The sequence below is a fragment of the Lucilia sericata genome, unplaced genomic scaffold (genome assembly GCF_015586225.1).
Source record: "Lucilia sericata isolate MDLA Ls3-8-SP2 unplaced genomic scaffold, ASM1558622v1 Contig001165F_arrow, whole genome shotgun sequence".
Taxonomy (NCBI): domain Eukaryota; kingdom Metazoa; phylum Arthropoda; class Insecta; order Diptera; family Calliphoridae; genus Lucilia; species Lucilia sericata.
The window spans coordinates 26,468-45,949 of NW_023995135.1; the positions used below are offsets into that span (position 1 = coordinate 26,468).

The window sequence follows — 19,482 nt, forward strand, 5'->3', positions numbered from 1 at the left end:
CATACATATATGAACACATGTAGTTACAGATACAGTACGACGAGGTACTCACTACTATATCTGTCTATATATTGAAGGAAGTATGTTAGTCAATATTTTTCTTTATTTTTTTTTTTTTTTTTTTTTTTTTGCATTTCATACATATTGAGTACAACAATATTAAAAAAAACGAGCAAATAAACAAAACACCAAAGATACCATACTAGTGTCGTTTTACAACTTTGCTAAAATACAAAAACAGCAAAAAATTATAAAAAAAAACTTAAATACTAAAACAACAAATCCATACAAAATATTGCATTGTATTTTGTATTTTGATGCATCATGTATAAAAATGCAATCATGTGAAACTGGTATGTGGTAGTATTAACTTAAATTTTTTAGTTGTTTTTTTTCGCTTTTCATTGATCATCAACATCATCATTAACATCAACATCATCATTATCGGATTACTTAAGGAGAATTTAGAATATATCAAGCTGTTTACAAAAAAATATAAATAATTTCTATTAAAATTTTGTGAAATCTCTTACATGTTATGGTTCTAGATCAGTGATCAACACGCATAACCACTAGAAGCTGAGAGTAACTATCTGTAACATGAATGTCAAAAAAAAAAAAAAAAAAAAAAAATTTAAACAAAAATCATTATCAATATATTTTTCAGCTTTCTGAATAATTGTTGCAGTTGCATGAGGAAAGTTTTAGAAATATTTGCAAAACTGTGGCAATACAATTCTTTGTTGTATTGATCATAATGTGAAATTGACACTCAGATTGCAATTAACATACTTTTTCTTAAAAGAAAATAGCTGGGTCAATAAATTATATTTTTGCTATAAAAGCAGAGTTTGAAAAGAATGAATTCAAAATACAAAATAAAATAAAATCGAGAAAAAAGGGTTGCTTTGATGGTCTAAAGAAATAGATCTAAATAAAAAAATGACAAACGCATCATGACAATACGAACAAAAGACAGGAAATCAAACTTGATCAATTAGATCAAGTTAAGTACCTAAAATTATTAGCACTTAAATCATTGAGCGATAATACGATCGCTGTAAAAAGTTATGTGTTCCTTGGTCTAAAAAAAAGTTTAAAAATGATCAACAAGCCTGGAAATTAAACCGGGGTCAATTTTCAAGTTACTACAACAATGTATGATCACAAAATCGATCTTAAAAACTGATTTTTTTAAATTTTAAATCAAACCCATAAGGACAGTGCGATCAGTGTATTATATATGATATAATCTCAGAATGATCAACAATTACGCGAAAATCTATTAGGGATCATATTGATATTTTTAGAATTAAAATCATTGAGTTTTTAATTGCTCTTAAAGATCAGTGAATTAAATGAAATCGATCGATCGATCACGTTTGAATTCAATGAATTAAATCTGATCGCAGAACCTCAAAAGAAAATATGGATCGAATCTAACACGATCAGTAAATTGAATATGATCGCAGAACCTCAAAAAAAAAAACATAGATCCAATCAAATAGATTGTAAATTTAAAAAACAAAACAGGTGACTAATCACGGGGTCAGAATCCACAGATCACTTCCGAACAAACGGAACATCCGATACCAGCAAATTCAAATTTGAAATTTAATTAAAAAAACGGTTTAAATCGAAATCAATTTCTTGTAAAAATCGAAATTTATGAAATTGTGAATAACTTTCTATGGCACCTTTTTAGTTCTCTATGTTCGTTTCATAAATACCTTTAAAATGCAATTAAAAGTAATAAATAGATTCCTTAAAAGATCTGCCTAAATCTATGGAAAACAAAATTAGAAAATATAAAATTACAACAAAGAAAATTATTGCCAGTCACGCACGATCATAGAAAAAAATTCCTATAACAAGTGGTAATGCTGCAGGGTAGATATTTATGTAAGTTTGTTTTATCATAAACAGCAATGTTGCCAACTATTTTATAGTTATGCAGCTTACAAAATATTAGAGATGTAGAAAAATCTTAGTACTTACATGATTTTTAAATAATCGGTTAGGACATGTACCGAAATTTGGTGAAAAAAAGCACTAAAAAGAAGAAAAAAAAGAAGTTTTAATAATGAAAAAATATATGTTATTAACATCGAAATTTTCGAGAATCTTGCAAAAGGAAACCAAGTGATCTTCCACAATATCAAATATTTATTTAAATGATCTTGCATAGATCATAAAATGGAAAAATGTAAAGATTTACTTTTGGATTTTAAACTGAATCATTGTTTAACTTGTGCATATTAAATTTTACTTACAGTGTTGACTAATCGATTTTAATATTTTCTCACCGATCTTGCAACTGACCTAAATACTTATATATTGATTACCGATCTTACAACTACTATTTGCTCTTAAATATATTACAAAATAGAAAAATCTTAAGTTTATCATTATGAAAACTTTTCAATTAACTTTGGTTTGACTTTCAATAATAATAAATTTCTATCGACGATCATGCATTTGACTTTGACTAGATCTTAAACTATAGAAATTTAAACAATAATAGTAACAGTTGTGTTCAATGTTCTTTTGACTTGACTTCTAGAGATATCGCACCTATTACCGCTTTGATCGCTGATCTAGCAGCTTATATTGAATAGATCAAAAACTGTAAAAGATATAAGATTAATGTCGATACATCCATGAGAATTCAATTTACTTTTTGATCATGAATAGAACTAATTGTGAATAACTTGGTTCTGATTTTTAGTTTTGATTGCTGATCTAACTAGCAATTAATAATTTAAGATCATTATGATCACATTTAGTTTAAGTTCCAATTAACTAATTACATCATTATAAAGAGAGCATTATTTACAGATTTCCAGAATAAAAAAAGATCCCTTTCGATCATCATTTATTAGAAAACGATCTTTCCTGTATAAACTATCGACATTAACATTAAAACTCTTGGTAGAGCAATATAGTAAAAAATCAATACTTAAGTAAAAGGTGTCTATTCGTATAAGATGAAGCCACCAATGAAAATGACTTTATATGCATGTAATTACTTTTTATTTAATTTTTTTGCCATTAATTTGTTTATTAATTTATTTACGTATTTCTCCCCATTAACAGACAGATAAGTGATGGTAACGGTATTTTATTTTCGCTTTAAATGAATTTATTTAATAAAAACGGTTAAAATAGTTGTTGTTGTCTATATATTAATTGTTAAATAATCATAGAAAACTGGTTAAGAGAAATATTGTACAAAAACGAACTAGTAACTTGGTTTTAATTAAATGAAATTTTTTACATAAAAAAATGTTTAAAATGTTTTAATACTTTTAAAACTAAAATACTCCATATATTTTCCATTTCTTTTTTTGAAAGTGAATTTAAAACATTTTGTTAGGTGTACGTACTATGGCTCTGGTTTGTTGATAGACGACTGCTGCTGACCAGGTTGTATGTTATTTGAAAATTTACAGCTAAAAGACGTATCAATGAACGAATCATACGAATTAATGCAATTAGAGAATTGAAAGTGGTGTACGAACGTACGATGTGGATGGAGTATGTCATTTTTATTTAATACTTTGTAATAAAAATGTTTACTTTTTATTTTATTTATTTTTAATCTTGTTTAGATTAAAACTGAAATGCCAACAAATAAAATTTGTTGTGTATTTATTATTCGCATTCGTGTTTTAAATACATTGTTCGGATTTATGTGCCATTGGACCAACTTGTTAGTGGCGTTGCCAACCGGTTAAAACTGGCGTGATTGATGCAAGGTGAGATAAAAGATAAATAATGTTTTAAGAAAGAACTTTAAAATCACCACACCACGACATTTTCCAAGTGTCAAGTATATTTATTTGACGCTTGCGTACACAAGATTGTGATTTAAGTACATATAAGAATTGCGTGAGAATTAATTATAAAATGCATTAAAGTTTATTGCAAGAAACAATGAAAAATGTTGCCAGATGAAGATTATAAGGAAATGCAACAGTAATTTATTAACAGAGTTGCCAGAAAAAAGTTCGTGTTTCCGATAAATATCTAAGAAAATATGATCTTGACTATAGACTGATCTATGGTTAAGACTATAAACTGATCTATAGTCTAGACTATAATCTGATCTTTAGTGTAGACTTTAGACTAATCTATAGTTTATACTATAGACTGATCTAAAGTCTAGACAATAGACTGATCCATAGTTCAGACTATACCAGATCTTGATAAATCTATGAGAAATTTAATTTACTTTTTGATCGTGAATAGAACTAATTGCGTATAACTTGGTTCTGATTTTTATTTTGGTTGCTGATCTATCTAGCAATTCATAACTTAAGATCATTGTGTAACATGATCACATTTTTGTTAAAGTTCGAATTAATTAATTACATCATTATAAAGAGAACATTATCTACGTACTGTAGATCGTTTCTGTAATTTTCTCGAATCGAGAAAAAACTTAATATATAATTTCCAGTTTTTAACAGTGTGACTCTGATTATTCTTAAACTGTACTCATTAAAATTTAATAAGAAATTTTTAAATTTCTTGTATTCACCCTGTTTTACACAAGATGATCATGAATTTTTCGACAGATTTTCTCGATGCGAGAATTACAGAAACGGGGCACAGGTTTACAGAACAAAAAGATATCCCTTTCGATAATCATTCACTAAAAAACGATCTTTCCATCTATAGTCTAGACTATTTACTGATCTATAGTCTAGATTATAGACTGGTCTATAGTCTAGACTATAGACTGATCTATAGTCTAGACTATAGACTGATCTATGGTCTAGACTACAGACTGATCTATAGTCTAGACTATAGACAGATCTATAGTCTACACTATAGGCTAATATATAGTCTACACTCTAGACTAATCTATAGTCTAGCCTATAGACTAACATATAGTCTAGACTATAGACTAACTTATAGTCTAGACTATAGACTAATCTATAGTCTAGACTATAGACTAATCTATAGTCTAGACTATAGACTGATCTATAGCCTATACTATGGACTAGACTATAGACTAATCTATAGTCTAGACTATAGAATAATCTATAGTCTACACTATAGACTGATCTATAGTCTACTCTATAGACTGATCTATAGTATAGACTGAGCTATAAACTGATCTAAACTATAGACAGATCTATAGTGTAGACTATAGACTAATCTGTAATCTAGATTATAGACTGATCTAGAGTCTAGACTACAGAATGATCTATAATCTAGACTTTAGACTGATCTAGAATATAAACTGATATATAGCCTTAATTATAAACTGATCTATAGTCTAGAGTCTGAACTATAGACAAATATTTCTCGTAAAAGTTATTTGAATATTTCAATTAAAAAATTATGTACTGGCAACTCTAATATTAAGAGAAAGATGCCATTAAAGCTCATTGCACAAGTGTTGTCAAACTGAAAAGAGTAGCGTTGCCAAATCTTAATTATTACTTAAGTCTAATTATAGTCTTAATCAAAATGATGCAAACATTTCAGGTCAAGACATTAAAAAAAAAAGAGAAGAAGAAAAATAGCGACATTACAAAACTTTATTTGCAAATGTTATGAAAAATTAATTTTCTTCCAAAAAAGATAAAGCTAAAATTGAAAAAATATAAAAAAAAAATAATTTACTTACAAACAAAACTAAAATAATAAACATTTCCGAAACTAATACATAAAAAACAACCAGACTGTGGGGTAAAACTGTCTATCAAATGTCAAAAAACCAAAAAGAGACTCATAAAAATTATTTACATTATTTGTTTATTTATTGTTGTTTTTCTTTGAGTATTTTATGTAGTTCAAGATTAATTTCTGTTTTAAATAATTTTTAAGAAACCGTTAAAAAATTTCAAAATGTGCGAAAAAATTTTACAAAAAAAAAAAAAAAGATTTCAATTAAAAACAATAGTTTTAAATTTAACATTTTTTTTGTCTTGTTATTTAAAATTTACAAGGTCTTTTTAGACGTGATTTAAATTAATTATATTGATTGAAAGTTCAATTACTATAGATAACATACATATGTATAAGGGGGGATCTTTAAAAAGGTTTATTTTCGAAAGCGTTTTATGTGGGTTATAGTAATTGCAATTCATTGAAGAGTCATTTTAAATATTTAAAGTGTTTTTATATTAACATTTATGTTATGAGAGGTTTTTGAAAATTAACAAATATTACAAGAAAACTGTTAAAATATACATTTGCAAATGTTTGTTATTTGTCTTAAATTTATTGAATTTTGAAAGACCTTGAAAAAAATTATAACAACAATTTTGATTCAGAGGTTTTGTTGATGGATGTTGTAGACTATAGTCTAATTCTGACTGTAAACTAAACAGTCCTGGCTATAAACTGATCTATAATTCTGACTATAGACTGATCTACAGTCTTGACTAAAGACTGAACTATAGTCTTGACTAAAGAAAGATATATAATTTCGACTGTAGAGTGTTATATATAGTATTGAATATAGGGATCTATAGTCTATACTGTGTGCTGTATATAGTTTTAACTATAAAATTATATATAAACAGATCTTTAGTCGTGACTATAGAACGATATATAGTGCTGAATATGGACTAATACATAATCATGACTATAGGGTGATCTATTATCCAGACTATAGGTTATTCTGTAGTTCATACTATGGATTGATCTATAGTCTTGAATATGGAGATCTATAGTGTGTACTATATGCTATAGACAGACCTATAGGGCTGAATATAAAGTGATATATAGTCCAGACTAGGACTGATCTATAGTTCTGAATATAGACTGATCTGTAGTCTTGTTTAATTATTAGTTCCGTCTGTAGTCTGATCTATAGCCCAGACTGATCTATAGTCCTGACTATAGACTTAGCTATAATCTCGACTATACTATGTACTATAGACTGGTATATAGTTCAAACTATAAAATTATATGTAAACAGATCTTTAGACGTGACTATAGAACGAGTTCTGAATATGGACTAATACATAATCCTAACTATAGGGTGATCTATTATCCAGACTATAGGTTGTTCTATACTTCATACTATGGATTGATCTATAGTCTTGAAAATGGAGATCTATAGTGTGTACTAGATGCTTAGACAGATCTGTAGTGCTGAATATAAAGTGATATATAGTCCAGATTAGGACTGATCTATAGTTCTGAATATAGACTGATCTGTAGTCTTGTTTAATTATTAGTTCCGACTATAGACTGATCTATAGCCCAGACTGATCTATAGTCCTGACTATAGACTTAGCTATAATCTCTACTATAGGATGATCTATCGTCTTTACTATATATTGATCTAGAGTGATCTCTAGTCATGAATATAGAGACCTATAGTATTCACTATACATTTATTATAGACTGATCTATAGTCCTACCTATAGACTGATCTAGGGTCCCAACTATAAAACGATCTGTAGTATGTTGATTGGTCTTTTGACTTTATATAAACTAATCTATAGACCTGACTATAGACTGATCTATTGTCTTGAGTGATCTTTAGTTCTTACTACAGACTGATCTATAGTTCAATCTGTTACGAATCTAAACTTCTATTCTTTGCAATTTAAACCCAAATGAAACTTTTTATTTCATAAATCACTCTAATTAATCTAATAAATAAAAATTTCAAAATAACCCAACAACAAAAAACAACCCAATTCAAAAACAATTTAAAGCAAATCCTCCCAAAAAAAACTGCAAAATTTTTGAGAGGGCGTAAAACAAATTTTCATTTTAAGATGCACTCATGCAAATCTAAAAAATACAAAACACAAAAACAACCTACTGTTAAACTTTTTAAAATTTTTTATTAAATAATTAAATTTTATTTAAGCAAATTGTTATACAACATAATAATTAGCCGCCTCGAAATTCTCTAAAATCCATTACCCGTTAACAAATTAATATATTAAAATTATTTAATTAAAACATAATACAAAATAATCAATACCACAACTTAATTTCAAATGTTCGTACGAAAGAAAAATAAAAACATCATGTTGAATACAACTTTAAGCCATGTTTGGCCTGGATAATATATAGTATACTAAGACTATTAAACTCTTAGATACAGATATAGTATCTAATACTTTATGTAGTTATAGATACTCATACTCGTACTTGTATTTCACCTTAATAGTGTTAATATTAAGAAACAAAATACATTTTTGCGATTTTTCTTTTCACTTCCTCTTCATCAATTTTTTTCTTGCTTTTAATTTTTTTCTATTTCAATTGTTGTTTTTTTGCTTTTCTATGATTGTTATTAGACAATCATTAATATTTCTTTGTTTATATTTTTTTCTTATTATTATATCCATTTTTTTAGATTTTATGCATAATTATATTTTATTATAAATGGTTAAATTTTTATTAAAAAAAATGGTTTAAGGTGTGTGTCAAAGAATAATAAGAAGTTGGACTATGACATTGTTTTACAACAATAACATTTCCTTCTCTTCACAGACGAGTTCTGTGTAAATTCAACACACTTGTGAGAACTCAATTCTCTCACAATACTTCAAAACTTTTTCGCGAAAATACCGGTATAATAGGACTTGAACGACATTTTTTCACAAACACATAACTATTTTTTAATTTTTTACACAATTTTATCGCATTTAACAATCCGAAATATTTTTATTTTTCACAAACTAAAAAAATATTTTTTTAATATTTTTGACAATTAATTTTTGTGTGTTGAAATTAAAATTGACAAAACAAAGTTGTATATTTTGGTATTGAAAATGAAAAAATTAATTAAAATAAACTTATTTTTTTGCAAAAAAAGAGATTTTAAGTCCGAAAAATATATTTATTAAATGTTTACTGATTAGATGTGGGCAAAATAAATTAAAAAATCTGCGAATGTAGAAATTTAAATGTTATTTATTTTTCCTAAAATTTTTATGTACGATTTTATGCAAGTATGTATGTTTGGAAAGTGTGGTGAAAGTGTTTGGAGCTCCAATACTAATACAAAAATTCTACCAATACATACTTAGAGTTAGGTACCGAATGACAACTCCTTTACGTACCAACTGACAAGCCCCAATTTCTTTATATTCTTTGGTGTGTGTATTTGTTTAAGAGTTAGTTTGACATTTCAAAAATTTAATTATCCTTATATGTATGTAGGTAGTTAAGAATGTTTTGTGAGTTAAGAATTTTTATATAAATATTTTTTTATATAAAAAACAAGTTATGAATTCTAATATCTTGATTTAAAGCTTATTTTAAATGTATATGTGTTGTCTGATCTGTAGTTTTTAGTATAGACTGATCTATAGTTGTGACAATTGATTAGTCTCTAGTCTAATAGATCGGTCTATAGTCTAGACTATTGATCAATCTATAGTCTGGATTATAGACAGCAGAGTGTAAATAAGTCTACAGTCTTCACTATAGACCAGTCTATAGTCTAGATTCTAGACAATATAAAGCTATACTTTAGACAAATATAAGTTCATAGTCTATACCAAAGAATATAAAGAAATTGGGGCTTGTCAGTTGGTACGTAAAGGAGTTGTCATTCGGTACCTAACTCTAAGTATGTATTGGTAGAATTTTTGTATTAGTATTGGAGCTCCAAACACTTTCACCACACTTTCCAAACATACATACTTGCATAAAATCGTACATAAAAATTTTAGGAAAAATAAATAACATTTAAATTTCTACATTCGCAGATTTTTTAATTTATTTTGCCCACATCTAATCAGTAAACATTTAATAAATATATTTTTCGGACTTAAAATCTCTTTTTTTGCAAAAAAATAAGTTTATTTTAATTAATTTTTTCATTTTCAATACCAAAATATACAACTTTGTTTTGTCAATTTTAATTTCAACACACAAAAATTAATTGTCAAAAATATTAAAAAAATATTTTTTTAGTTTGTGAAAAATAAAAATATTTCGGATTGTTAAATGCGATAAAATTGTGTAAAAAATTAAAAAATAGTTATGTGTTTGTGAAAAAATGTCGTTCAAGTCCTATTATACCGGTATTTTCGCGAAAAAGTTTTGAAGTATTGTGAGAGAATTGAGTTCTCACAAGTGTGTTGAATTTACACAGAACTCGTCTGTGAAGAGAAGGAAATGTTATTGTTGTAAAACAATGTCATAGTCCAACTTCTTATTATTCTTTGGTCTATACTATAGATCCGTTTTAAATCATGGCTATATTTCAGTATATGGTCTGGACAATAAACCAGCCATTTGTCTAGAGTCTAGACTATAGATCAGATCATTAAGAATTGAGCTGTCTATAGTATGACTATAGACTGATCTGTCTATAGTCTCGACTATACATCAGTCTATAGTCTACACTATAGATTATAGATCAGTTTATAGTCACGACTATAGAACAGTCTATACTCTGAGATGTAGATCAATGTATAGTATACAGTGTAGACTATAGATCAGTCTACAGTCAGTTAGGTCAAAATATAGTCTACACTTTATTCTATAGATCAGTCTATAGTCTATACTATATAGTATAGACTCTAGACTATAGATCAGTCTATACTCTGAAATATAGATCAGTCTTTATTTTACACTATAGACTATAGATCAGTCTATAGTATGGACTATAGATCAGTCTATAGTGTGGACTACAGATCAGTCTATAGTGTGGACTACAGATCAGTCTATAGTCTGGATTATAGATCAGTCTATAGTCTGGACTATAAATTAGTCTATAGTCTGGACTATAGATCAGTCTATAGTCTGGACTATAGATCAGACTACAATCTAGACTATACTCTGAAATATAGATAAGTCTTTATTTTACACTATAGACTACAGATCAGTTTATAGTCTAGGCTATAGATCAGTCTATACTCTGAAATATAGTCTTTATTTTACACTATAGACTATATATCAGTCTATAGTGTGAACTATAAATCAGTCTATAGTGTGAACTATAGATCAGTCTATAGTGTGGACTACAGATCAGTCTATAGTCTGGACTATAGATCAGTCTATAGTCTGGACTATAGATCAGTCTATAGTCTGGACTATAGATCAGTCTATAGTCTGGACTATAGATCAGTCTATAGTCTGGACTATAGATCAGTCTATAGTCTGGACTATAGACAAGTCTATAGTTTGGACTATAGATCAGTCTATAGTCTGGACTATAGATCAGTCTATAGTCTGGACTATAGATCAGTCCATAGTCTGGACTATAGATCAGTCTATAGTCTGAACTATAGATCAGTTTATAGTCTATACTATAGATCAGTCTATAGTCTTTACTATAGATCAGTCTATAGTCTATACTATAGATCAGTATATAATCTATACTATAGATCAGTCTATAGTCTATACTATAGATCAGTCTATACTCTATACTATAGATCAGTCCATAGTTTTGATTTTAGTCTAGACTATTGATCAGTCTAGAATCTTGTCTAGTTTTGAACAATTTTAAACAATTTTGCAAATTCACTATAATAGCAACACTGGTTTCTAGATTCCCACTGATTTGTTACAAATGACGGTGATACCAAGAAATTAATAATCAAGAATGAGGGAGGAGAATACTAAAAAAAATCACCAGTTAACTTTGCACCAAGGTCATTTAATATATTTTTTCTTAACCTGTACTCGCTTTAAAAGACAATGTTCACATTAATTTTAATTTTTATTATATTTTTATACATATTTTTTGTTAATAAATACTAATTTCATATTAAAACTTCAGAGTTTTTTTTTGGGATTTTTTTTTTTTAAATTTGTGGTTTATAAAACTTGTTTTATTAAATTAAAAGATTTTTGTTTAAAACTTTTCGTTAAAGATGCCATTAGTGTGAGTTCATTTTGTTTTAATATTAATATACAATTTTTGAAAACAGCTTCTCATATTAACGCTTTTTTAACGTTATTTGTTATTGTAACTGAGTTTTGTATTTAATATTCTTAACAAAATTAACATTGATTATCTTTTAGCTGAAATTTTTATTTAAAAACAAAAAATTACGCAAGTTGATGAGCGTTTTTATTTTACTTTTTATTCATATTTATATTTTTGTTTATTTTATTTGTTTTTTTTTTTTTTTTTTTCTCTTTCAATCAATATATCATCATCTCGAAACAATAAACAAAAAATCATAATGTTTAAAACAATGAAACATTCAGAAATTTTTTTTATAAATTTTATACTAAACACACCTTGATTGACTGAGTGAAGGGTATCTCTTAGGTTTTAAAGAAAATATCAAAGATTTCATAAGAAATATAACAAATTATGGTTTATTTTACCTTGATTTAGGAATTTTTGGGATTTGTAAATAATAAAAGGGATTTTGGAGATATTGAACTAATTTGTTAGGATTATATTACTTTGATACAAGGTTTGTTATCGCACTTGATTCACTCTAATTGAAACTGTCAAATTATATATTAAAACAAAACTTTCAACAAATGTCTGGACTATATACAGATCTTTAGTCTTAGCCACTGTGTTTTCCCTAGTCTCGACTATATACTGAACTATAGTATTGAATACAGAATGGACTCTAGTCTTGACTATAGACTGATCTATGCGTGGACTACTGAAAGATCTATAGTATTGACTAAAGAGTTATACATTGTCTGAACTATAGACTAATATATAGTGTCGACTACAGAATGCTCTATAGCTTTGAATATAGACTTATCTATAGTCTGGATATATACTGATCTCTTGTGATTCATTGTCTACAGACTGATCTATAGTCTTGATTATACCTTTAATAATAGACTAATCTATCGCATTTGCTATAAGGTGATCAATATTCTTTACAATAGTCTGATTTATAGTCTTGACTATATACTGATCTGAAATCCGGGCTATAGACTGACCTATATTGTTGACTATAAACTAATCTACAGTCTTATCAGTTTATACCATCCTACAGACTAATCTGAAATCTTGACAATGAGGTCTAGAATATAGATCATCCTATGTATATTAAAGGCTACAATATAGAATGATGTATATTCTACACCATAAACTGATCTTTAATTTTGACTATAGGCTGGTCCATATTCATTGCTATAGATGTATAGTCTAGATGTAGATTGATTGAAAGTGTGATCTATGTAAGTCTCAACTGTACTATATTCTACATTATAAACTGATCTTTAGTTCTTTGACTATAGACTGGTTCATATTCATTGCTATAGATCTGTAGTCTGGACGTTAGGCTGATCTACAGTATACTAGCAATGACTATAAATGTGATCTAACTTCACTATCTAGTGATCTATAGTCTTGGCTTCAAGGAGTATTAACTAAAGACCGATCTATAATAACATCAAAAAATGCATTTAAACTAAATAATTTCAAATAATTTATATTTTCATTTAATAATACATAATTTGTTTACAAATTTAAACAAAAATCAATGGTGAGAAATTTGTTTATTTTTTCAATTCTAAAATATTACAAAAAAAAAAAAAAAACGCTGAACTATGAGCCGAACGAAATAAGCAACGCCATAGAGTCTCCACAAGTATTTAAAAATATTTTTTTTTATAATAATTTTAAAAGGGGCTTGTTATGACTACCAAGGGGTAATAATAAATTTCCATTTGACTTGTTATACTTGTTACAATTTAAGTGTGCAGTTTCGTTGTTTTTTTTTTTTTTTTTTTTTTTGTTAATTTTATAAAAATTTTCAAATTAAAAATTATTGCCACCAACTGTCATATTTTATGAGAATTTTTTTAGTTGTTGTTTTTATTGTTTATGTTTTCGTTGCTGCTGCAGTGTGTAAGGTATAATTTAGTTGGTTTTGACCTACCGTAATTTTCTAACTAGTTTTCCATTGTGCAAGTTATACAAAAAAAGTGGTTTTTCACTAGAGTTTGAGAGCTTTGGATAATAATTTTGGCAAACAAGAAAATGAAATGTTAGACGAGGGTTGATTTGAAAATTTTGTTAAAAATAAACAAATGGTCTTTTTATATAATATGGTAAAATTTGTTAGCGTCTATCGAATTGCCTTTAATATGAAGTATATTACGATCCGTTAACTCACTTAGTTTCTCCCGAAAAAGGCAAAACACCTCTAGAAAAACAGTATTTTTTAAATTGGAAGCTTATTTAAAAATAAGCGAACGATGCTTGAAAGCCTGGATAATTAGGTATGTCTCTAAAAGTTTAGTGTCTTAGTCTCTTTAGAATAGCCAAACCTTTCGAACTGCCCTCGTTTTTATTTTCAAACAATCCATGGAGGAATAACTTACCCGCCAAAGAAAAATCCAAAGTATGTAAGTTAGATTTAAAAGTATTTGTTGTTGTAGATGTTGTTGTTGTTGACGTTATGGATGCAGTAGTAGTTGCTGTTGTTGCTGCTGCTGTTGTATTTTTTCAGATTTTTTTTTAACTTTATTGTTGAATTTTCACAAAATTTCAAAATAGTCTGAGAAAAACTATGAAATATTTTTTCTTATTATTGTTATTGTTGTTGTTTTTGTTTATTTTTTATTGTTCAAGAAACTGAGTGGAAGAAGAAGAAGAAAAAGAAGAAAAAAACATAAAGTGGCTTGTTTGGCTCAAATAAGAGTAAATAAACTAGATAAAGAGAGTTCAAAAGGGGGAGGGGGAGTAGCTGGGATGTTGGTTGCTTGTTTGACTTGGTTGGTATGTGGTTTCTAGCATGGAAAGGCCATTATTATGATGTTGTTGGTAGAGCAGCAAGAGGAGCATGGCGCTGTTGTTTTTTCTTTAGAAGAAAAATATTTATTTTTTTTGCACTTGAGGCTTGTTTTACTATTTTTTTATAATGAGAGAGAAAGAGTTATGGAGAGAGAGGCAGCTGAAAGAAAAAGAAACGGTTTTGGCCAAATGCACTTTACATTTTATGAATCAGACTTGGAAGATAGACACTTTGAAATGGTATACAATCGATTTCTGTAATCTAAATCAAGTACAAAATACTAGAATCAAGTACGAATGACTCAAGTACAAAAGTGGTGATATTAGCAGGATAAGGGATCAAAGCCCATAAACTAGTCTATTGGTTAGTCTACTGATTAATCTATACTTTATTGTCTAGTCTCAAAACTAGCCAATTTGCCTAGTCTGTGGACTAGCCAATTTGCCTAGTCTGTGGACTAGTCTATTGACCAGTCAGTGGACTAGGCTATTGACTAGTCTGTGGACTTGTCTATTGAAAAGTCTGTGGACTAGTCTATTGACTAGTATGTGGACTAGTCTATTGACTAGTCTGTTGACTAGCTTATTGACTAGTCTGTGGACTAGCTTATTGACTAGTCTGTAGAATAGCCTATGGACTAGTCTACTGATTAATTTGTGCTAGTCTATTGCCTAGTCTATTGACTAGTATGTGACTAGTCTTTTGACTACCTTTTGGACTAGTTTATAAACTAGTCTCTGGACTAGTTGATGAACTTTTCTTTTGGCTAGTCTGTAAATAGTCTATTGACTATACTGTGGACTAGTTTATTGAGCAGTCTGTGGACTTGTCTATTGACTAGTCTGGGATCTAGTCTATTGACTAGTCTATTGTCTAGTCTATTGACTAGTCTATTGTCTAGTCTATTGACTAGTCTATTGTCTAGTCTATTGACTAGTCTATTGTCTAGTCTATTGACTAGTCTATTGTCTAGTCTATTGACTAGTCTATTGTCTAGTCTATGGACTAGTCCATTGTCTAGTCTATTGACTAGTCTATTGTCTAGTCTATTGACTAGTCTGTGGACTTGTCATTGACTAGTCTGTGGACTTGTCTATTGACTAGTCTGTGGACTAGTCTATTTGCAAATCCGTGGACTAGTCTGTGGACTTGACTATGGGTAAGTCTATGGACTAATATATTGGTTAGTCTATTGACTAGTGTACTGATTAATTTGTACTAGTCTATTGCCTAGTTTCTGCAGTAGTCTATTAACTAATTTATAGACTAGCCAATTGCCTAGTCTATTGACTAGATTATATGTTGACTAGTATGTGAATTAGTCTATTGACTAATCTCTGGACTAGTCTATTGACAAGTTTATGTACTAGTCAGTAGATTGGTCTATGGACTAGTCTATTGACCATTCTATGGACTAGCTTATTGACTAATCCATAGTAGACTACTATTTTGACTAGTCAGTGGGAGAGTCTGTTGCCAAGTCAAACCTATTGACTAGTCTGTGGTCTAGTCTATGCGCTAATCTGTTGAGTAGTCTATGTAAAAAAGAAATTAAATAATTACAATAATACTTAATTTTCCATCCCTGTTATGGATTATGAAAAAAGAATAGAAAATCTAAAAGAAAATATTAATAGAAGAGCAAACATTTCAGCATAGAGCAAGATTTTGCAAAATAAGCTAATTATGTTCTTTACATCATCATCATCATAATCATCTTCATTATTATACTTTTAATAATGATGTATGTTAGAGGAAAGAGGAAAAACCGAAACCAAATCACATCAAAACTAAATTAAACTAAACTCTGCTACTAAAAACTATTAAACTAAAGTAAGATAGACACGAGATGTAACACGTTAAGTTAGCGGAACTACGAGATGGTAAGAATAGAACCACCAAACCAAACCAGCCAACTTTTAACTAGCCAGAGATGCCTTGTTTAATTTGTCGAATCGAAGGCCACAAAATTGGTTTGGTTTTTACTTATTCTTATTTATTATCATTTTTTTTTTCTTGAGCAGCAACAGCCAGCCGCCTCTGTTAACCGCAGACGCAGCAGCATTTAAAGAAACCAAAAGAATGTGGTTTATTTTTTTTTTCTTACATTTTTTATCTTCTACTTTTTGCATTTTTCGTTTTAGATATTTTTTTTTTCAGAACCGTAGCAAATTGTTGTGTGTATTGTATATAGAAGAAAAAAAAAATAGCAAAATATTAAAGACAGTGGGCCTTAAAGGAATATAAAAAAAACTAGATCATTAGAAATAATTATGGCTAATTAAGTTAAGATTGATGTTTCCATTAGTACAATAAGAAATGGAAATTAGGTTTCTATCGGATTTCATGGTTTAATTTATTGAGTAAAGAAAAAATAACAATTTGTTTATACTTTAGTAAGTCAAAGTTAATGTTATTTGCTAAGAATTAGCTTTAGTATGATAATTTAATTAATTAAAGTTAGATCATTTGATTATTATTTAACTTTGATCTGTTATAATTAGTTCTGTATTAAATAAATTTAATAAAGTGTACTTTGGTATTTTCAGTAGACAAATTGTTGCCAACTTTACTTTAAGATTATCTATTCAAAAATATCAGACGTGCCTAATAAATTCCCTTTAAACATATCGGGAAGATCTATTTGTATGTTCGGAACTTCCAAAATCTGCCTGGAGTGACATAATGTTTTCAAAATTAAAAACTTTTATTCAAATGAAAATTCGAAATTCATAATTTTCATTCCAATAAGAAAAACTAATTTCGAAATAGAAAATTTTCACTCGAAATTTCAATTCGAATTTAAAAACGCTATATTTACTATAATTCAAACTTATTTTGTTATTATCATTTAAACTAGATTTAACTAGTTAATTAATGACCTTAACTTAATTAATCAATGTTTACATCAGTAATTAATTTCATTTAAACATGATCTTGTAAAAATGATTAATTTTTTTTCAAATGCCTAACGATATTTGTTTAAACATAAACTTATTTTATTTAATTTATCTTATTTTATCTAGAAATAGCAACAATATTAAAAGATTACAGTTACAAAATTAACCATAAATGATGACAACAAAAGCTCATTAGAATGTTTTGTGCCATTTTGTAATTAATGAATGACAAGAAATTTTTATTAGTTTAGAAGAGAATAGGCAGAGTCTTAAAGGAATGCAAACAAATGGAAATTCTCAAAGTGTAAACTGATTTAACAACACCTAGATACCAATAAAAATGTCTTATAATAGTTTTTCTTATATTAAATTTATCTATTTATTAGCTGAGATCTCAACCACTGTGCAACACTAAAACTAAACGAACCAACAAACGAAATAATCGAATGAATTGACAAAAAAAAAAAAAAAAATAAATGTACGGAATTATTTATGTTATTAGTTGATTATAATAAGAAGCTTTTAAGGTTTTTTTCTATATTTGTTTAATTTAAAAATTGTTGTTTTTTAGAACGTCACTGATTTGTTAAAGAATTTAGTTTGTTTAACCGTAAGGTGTCATTAAATAAAAATCTAATTTGATGAGACATTGTCAAATGATGATGATGACGATAACAGAGTAACTAATGGTGAATATAATGAAAAAGATGCTTTAAGCTTTAACTCATATAAAGTTTTGTTTAATGGCCCCAAAAAACTAGAAACCATAAACCAACAACAAAAGAAAAAACAACAGAAAAAAACAGCAAAAGATTAAAATCCAGTATTAGAAGATCTTTAGCAACATCATTTAATTTTTTTAAATTTTTGAAAAGTAACAAATGTTAATTCTTTTTTGCTTAATGTTTGTATATAATTTTGTTTTTATTTTTAAACCACTTTATTAAGATGTTTTCAAATTCCACATAAATTTTCTATTTATTTCTAATATTATTATATTTTATTTGTATTTCTATGTATTTAAATATTAGATTTGTGTTGTTGTTTTCTTCATTCACATTTGTTTAACATTTAACACTCTCTTTATAGTTACACTCACTTGTTGTTGTTGTTTTTATGTATGTGTTTTTTCTTTCTTTTTATTGTATTTAGAGTTGACTTTCATTAAAAGTAGAAAAAAAAAGTAAAACAACAAAAACAAAATAAACTCTAAGTTTATATTTTAAGTTTTAGTTGTTGCTTTTCTCTTTTGTTTTCTTTGTTGTTGTTAATCACTCTTTAATAAATTTACAGTTTCTATTCCCGATTATATTCACACACAATCACTTGTTTTCATTTATTTTTTCACTTGTTCGCTTTTTACCACAAAATCAACCATTCTCGTTAACAAACGCGTAGCAACTGAATTCATTAAACGAAAGACTTTGAACACAAACCTTAAGTTTTTGGTTGCTTGCTCCCCATCGTTGTATTTTCGCTGTAGTCGTCATCGCCGTCGCTAGTAATCGTTTAATTTTTGTCTTCCACAGCGTATGCATACCATTGTTAGAGTGGTGGTATGTATGTGTGTGTGTCTTTAGTTCGCGGGTAGTGTAGCCAGAGATTGTTAAAGTCAAGCTCCCTTCAAATGAAAATTAAAAAATACCCAATTTTTAAGGTGCAACATAGTATTCAATGCTTCCAAAGGACTACTTTTTAGTGAACCTCTTATACCAGTGCCTGCTGATCTCTGAACTTTATATAGTTGGTCCATCTAGAGATCCACATATATAAGATTATAATGTACCATAGCCGTTTAACTATATTAAGACTAAGTCGCCATTTTATATCGAACATCTAGGGACAGGTGTTGTAGGCCACCGTTATAATCTTAACTCTGTGCTGAGTTTTCATTTTGGATGCAAATTTAGAGTCCATGT

At 28.0% G+C, this 19,482-nt stretch overlaps 1 long non-coding RNA gene across 1 annotated transcript; it reads right to left on the reverse strand.

The window, feature by feature from the left end:
- Window positions 1-1,998: 1,998 nt before the first annotated feature.
- LOC119610348 lies at window positions 1,999-18,952 on the reverse strand. The gene is made up of 3 exons (XR_005231986.1): window positions 18,663-18,952; window positions 14,251-14,503; window positions 1,999-2,052 (listed from the first exon to the last, which is right to left on the reverse strand). It is a non-coding gene; the product is annotated as an uncharacterized LOC119610348 (long non-coding RNA).
- Between the last annotated feature and the right edge of the window lie 530 nt (window positions 18,953-19,482).